Raw genomic sequence first — 6,101 nt, 5'->3', positions numbered from 1 at the left:
TCACTGCGTCTACCTTTATAACCTGCATTAACCATCATCCAAGGAATTGTCCTGTTTATATTCACATTTTTTAAAAAATGAATAGAATAATTGTAAAAAGTAGAATTCACCAAATTACATCAGTACGTAAGCTAGAAGAAACGTCTTTTTTAAGAATTTGAATCTGGCATCATCATGGCTATTTCGTGCAGTTCGTGATTTTCCTTAGATTGTTCTATGTTTCGACTACTCGATAAGCGGAGCGTGTAGATTTCAGTCCTGGCAGATTCTCTAGAGCTATGAAATAAATTCACTATAATGTTTCCGTAAAAAATGGATGGAATCATACTCGAAAGATGTAAAAATAATATTTATATACTCGAGTTACTGTAGTTTAATGCAATTACAAACTTTTTAAGACATAAATGTAATAGATTGCCCGGCGAGCACAGTTAAATATATTTTCAGACACAGATGTGCACTGAGGACTCTTTGCGTGACATTTATGCAGTAAATTATCACGATGGTTTAAATTTCACAATGTTTGCGAATTGTTTGCGAATTGGTTTTTTTCGTGATATTAATTAAAATATTATTTTTAGTTTTGAAAATTGTTCCAATGCTTATACTTAAATGATTGTGTCTATTGTATTGCAGCGTGAAATAAAAAATCATAGCGATTAATAAAATCGTGAAATATTAAACACTGTGTTATTGAAATGATTTTTAGTTAACACGAAAATGTGAAACATTATTTGCTAACCTGAGCTGAAAGCTCAAGTGAGCTATTCTGATCACATTTTGTCCGTCGTCCGTCTGTCCGTCCGTGTTTACGAGAGTGCATGTATTGGGTTCTTTTTATACTTAATTGGTACTAATTGGGTACTTTTTTCTTATTGGGTATACCCAAGAGGAAGTGTCGCTTAATCTACTTAAAATGCCTTAATTGGGTACATGAAAGTTAGTACCCAACAAAACTTAGACACTGCGACTTGTCCAATAAAGTGTCTGAAAAAGTTGCTTCTATGGACGCACCATGTATTCGCTTCTATATCATACTTTCGGAACACTAAATTTAGCTAAGCTGCGGTCATAGTAACTCCCGAGAGATCCGAAAAGCAACCTCCGTTAATCTTGTTCTTTCAAGCGTTTGATATCACACACAACAACAATGGCGTCTGCAAGGCATAGTGAGCACGAGGTCAAGATCCAAAAAGTAAGTTTCTCGATTTATTCACACTTTAAAAATAAGTCTTGCTTTGATACATTTTGTCAAACATAAGGATATTTTACTTTATTAATCAATTTTGAACTACATTCGGATAATTATAGTAATAAAAGGACTTATGTGTGTTTCGAATTTCCTCTGTCTTGATCGTCTTAACATACATTGAATAGCGGATGCCCTTTTTATTGAAAGTAAATTCAATTCAAAACCACCATTGTCCTAGCCTCTGTTTTTTGCAAAGTTAAACCTGAACTTGCTGGACTTCACGCACGAGTGACCTGAGACAATAGACAATTCAGTTAAACACTATAGAGAGGCCCAAGCTGAGGGGGTATACACAGCTGTCCTGGTAATTGGGTGATTTGACACCTAATTACTGGTGCAATAATTTGATAAATAACAACTGTATTATCTCCTTGAAATTAGTAGGCTAATTGTACAAGCTAGATTAACACTGAGACATCGTAAGGTTATCTATAAAAAATAGAATTAACACAAAAGAATATATTTTATGGAGATAATTTGAAATTTCAACACCGAGGCATCTAAAACCATGATTTGACTAAAGAAACATTTTAATAAAAAACTAGATGTGAAGTTTTCCTATTCTTTTCTAAGCTTTTAAGCTATCGTCAGATTAACCAGAATTTTCTCTGTTTCCCAAAAAACGTAACTACACTTCTCGAAGAATGCAGAAACTTAATTAATTCATAATAAAAGATTGCAATATTGTTTTGCAGATTTTAATGCCACTTGATTTTTAAAAACCCTAAAATAACAATTTCAATATCCAAATTTCTGTGGTAAAAAGGGTTTAATAATTTTGCCATCAGTTGTCTACTTATTTTCTTTTGATTGAGAAGTGGACAGGCATAGTCTACACTCATGCTATGCCTGTCTACTTCTCAAAAGAGAATATTGTCTACATTATACTTGTCCTATGATTCATTACTGGATACAGATGTGTTTAAGTTTACATATAGCCTAAATGAAATAAAGAATTTTTAATGCATTACACTTTAAAACTAGTCAGACTGTTCTAAGGGATGAAAATAAATGTAAATCAATTTAAGAGAGAAAAAAAATGAAAATAAAATATTGAATAACACTTTTTTAAAATATGTGAATGCAAAAGCAAATCATTTTTTGTACAATAATATTGTTTCATTACAGATCTTGAGGTCACATTTGATTACGATGCAAAATTTTTCTTAAAATACGCTTGTTTCCAAGGATTAATGATTTATAATATTACCGCAAAAAAAGGTGCCTCTTTCAAGGTTTTATAATATTTACCGCAGAGAAAAGTGCCCTTTTCACCATTATTTAACATGCCCTTTTCAAATCCTAGATTTAACACTATACCAGGCTATATATTAAAAACTATATTATTTATGAAAGTGAGAAATCGTAAATGTGGATTATGAATTTTTATACTATGCTAACATCTTGTATATTTTTGACGATGAATACATTGTTGGGTAAAATAATATTAATAAATCGCTTGTCCAATTTTTTTGTTGGATATCGTGAATCAGTAACTAAGTCCATTATAAGTATAAATATAGAGATATATTTGCATTTTTATTATGCACAGGTGGATCAACTACCAAGAGAACAAAAGATGTGCTAATTTTAAGGTAAGAGCATATAATGATACGTGCCACATTAAATATTTTACTTTCTGTAGTAAATTGAAGGTAAAGAACATGGCAGTAGCGTGTTGTGAGGACCAAGCTGCTATGATTGTTGGTATCTTACACTTGTAAATTCATGTGTATTTGTGTGTTTGCATTTTAAACTCTAGATTAAATGGCCATAAAGAAACAAGAAGTTTGGTTTCTATGGTTAGAACACTGACAGGTGTACATCAAATAAATAGTGAATGTAACCTTGGCTTGAATTTAAGCAGAAGCATGACACAATGATCAAGCCTTATGAATTTTTTTTTAATCGATTTCCTTGTATTTCAGGAGATGCTGTAGCTCTTCTCCTGGATGGGGGTGTTAGGTGGCCAGGAGCATGTTCCTTGACGGAATAAAGTAAGTTTATGTAATATTTTTTGTGCTTTTTTTCTTTTCTTAGAAACATCTTAATGCATGTTATCTTCAAGTGAAAAGCACATTAATTTGCTATTTCAAAAGTTTTGAGAAATGGATTCCTGTATTTAATTTTCTTAATATTTCAGTGTGAATGCAGACAAAGGAAAAAAAATTGTAATGAACAGTTTTTTACTGCTTGCTTGTTTACACCATCATAATTATATTCCTTTGATGAACAGTTAGATGTAAACCGTTTGTTGTAAAGGTGTTTGAAAATTTGGTTTCTGGAACTTGATAAATTGGGAAAAAAGCACTTTTCAGTTGCAATTAATTGAATAAAACTTTCTTGTAGTGATAGAAGAAGAAGACATACAGGAAGATGAATAAGAGGATACATCACTTCGAGGAAAGAAAACCTCCTCATCTAGTAAATATTTTTTTCTTCATATCATACCACATGACTGATTTGAGTTAATCTATTAATTCAATTAACCTTTCTAATTTCAAACTCCATCCAAACAGGATATTATCAGTCAAACTTTGTGTGCAAAGTAATTAATTGTAAATGAGGCCAAGTGTGTGTTTCAGTCCTTGTTAAGATATGATTTGAGTTATTTTATTTTCTATCTTTATTTAATTAACATATTTTATGTGACGTACAAATTTGTTTCATTGCAGCATGAATGAAATGGACGGAGGCTGAACTGGAGGAGGTTAAGGAATATTTCAGAGAATGTCTGATCTCGAACACCACTCCAGGAAGAATAACTTAAAATATGTGGATAGAGGAAAGCAGAGCTAATATAATAAGCTATGGGAAACTCTAAAGAAGAAAGTGTGGAGTCTGCCCCCCCCCCCCCCCCCCAAAAAAAATAAAAAATAAAACCACCTTGACAGTTTTTGGATCTAAAATCTACAGCAAAACTTAATTATGTAATGATGTTTGTTTTCATCTTCCTCCTTGCTCTTATTACAGTGAATTTTTATTTTTTTAGTTTTGAGACAATTTTTTTTCATTTTCATCACCGTTTACCATACTTTTCACTGAAATTGAATCAATGGTAATTTCTTTTATTGTGAGAAAGACATGCATTGTATCTTTTTAGAAAGGATGTAATCAGTTTGAGAATGTTATCATTCAAAAGTACATTTTCATTTAATTGGACATTTGATGAGAATTTTGTTTGATCAAGTCAAATTATTGCAAGATTGCAATTTATTTAGCAGTATGGTAGTATACAATTATTTGTAGTATTTTCATGGATTTTCTTCATTTGATGAGAACTTCTTTTATTAAAGGAACTGATTGCCAATTTTTGTAACTAAGCACTTGATTTATTTAAGACACCGTTTGCCCTTTGTCATAAATATATCTTTGTATCAAAGCCTAGATTATTATCTTTCTGTGTTTTGAAGATAAAAACAAAAGAAAGTTGACACCTCTTAGTTTGGTAATTACATATACTTTGTGGTAGATGAATTGAAGGTTTGTGGACAAAATATTTTCATTATATTGCTTGAATTTTCTTGAACTGTGGCCATGTTGCAATTATTTAAGGTTCATGCTTAGAAAAATTGTTAATTGCTAAATTGTCATTTGCATAACAGCCAGGTAGTTGCAAAATGATGGTACATGTACCTTGACCTATCATAAATTGATATTTGTAAAGGTTTCTAGACCAGATATGTAGTGTTCAAAAAATATTTGAACTATTTAATGCTTATAATGCTTATGAATGCCAATTGTTTTTTGAAAAATAAAAACGAAATGTTAAAATCTCGTGAGATTTGGTTCTTGTGATTCAATGTGGTTATAAATTCCTCGTATTTAATTAGGAATCTTCAGTACAAAACAAGGGCTATATAAATGCCCTCTACTGATTGGGTTGTATTCTAATGAAGGAGAACAGATATTGAAGAAAAATGCCGACAGATGTTCCAAATATCTGTTAAGTTATATATCAGTTAAGGAAGATAGGTAACAAAGAGGATTTGGAGAGCCAGGTGTCCAGATCTTTTTGGGTTGTATTTCAATTAGAGAAAAATAGGTTACCTACAGGATTTAGACCATGTCCAATTCTTGTTGAGTTGTATTATAGTTAAGGAAGGAAGGTAACCAAGAGGATTTGGACAGGTGTCCAACTTTTAGTGGGTTATATTCCAGTAAAGGAAGAAAGGTAACCAAGAGGATTTGGACAAGTGTCCAACTTTTATTGGGTTGTATTCTAGTATTAAAGGAAGAAAGGTAACCAAGAGGATTTGGACAAGTGTCCGACTTTTGTTGGGTTATATTCCAGTAAAGGAAGAAAGGTAACCAAGAAGATTTGGACAAGTGTCCAACTTTTATTGGGTTGTATTCTAGTAAAAGAAGAAAGGTAACCAAGAGGATTTGGACAAGTGTCCGACTTTTGTTGGGTTATATTCCAGTAAAGGAAGAAAGGTAACCAAGAAGATTTGGACAAGTGTCCAACTTTTAGTGGGTTGTATTCTAGTAAAGGAAGAAAGGTAACCAAGAAGATTTAGACAGGTGTCCAACTTTTATTGGGTAGTATTCCAGTAAAGGAAGAAAAAGTAACCAAGAGGATTTGGACAAGTGTCTGACTTTTGTTGGGTTGTATTCCAGTAAAGGAAGAAAGATAGCCAGGAGGATTTGGACAGGTGTCCGATTCTTTTTGAGTTGTATGCCAGTTAGGGAAGAAAGGTGGCCAAGAACATTTGTACAGGTGCCCAATTATTGTTGGGTTGTATGCCAATTGGAGAAGAAAGGTAGCCAGGGGGATTTGTACAGGTTTCTTATTTCTATTGGGTTGTATTCCATTGAAGGAAGACAAGTAACCAAGAGGATTTGGACA

The 6,101-nt window shown here is 32.3% G+C and overlaps 1 long non-coding RNA gene across 2 annotated transcripts; it reads left to right on the top strand.

Moving 5' to 3' along the window:
• Positions 1-762: 762 nt before the first annotated feature.
• Positions 763-5,029, top strand: LOC105330449 (uncharacterized). 2 transcript variants are annotated; one of them, XR_010712997.1, is made up of 6 exons: positions 763-1,195; positions 2,805-2,847; positions 3,181-3,249; positions 3,396-3,423; positions 3,602-3,676; positions 3,928-5,029. It is a non-coding gene; the product is annotated as an uncharacterized lncRNA (long non-coding RNA). The 2 variants fall into 2 exon arrangements; XR_010712996.1 differs by lacking the exon at positions 3,396-3,423 and having other exon boundaries at positions 767-1,195.
• The last annotated feature ends 1,072 nt before the right edge of the window (positions 5,030-6,101 follow it).

This window comes from Magallana gigas, chromosome 4 (genome assembly GCF_963853765.1).
Source record: "Magallana gigas chromosome 4, xbMagGiga1.1, whole genome shotgun sequence".
In the NCBI taxonomy this organism is placed as follows: Eukaryota; Metazoa; Mollusca; class Bivalvia; order Ostreida; family Ostreidae; genus Magallana; species Magallana gigas.
The sequence above is the reverse complement of the archived record's forward strand: the minus strand, read 5'-3'. Positions and strand labels throughout refer to the sequence as shown.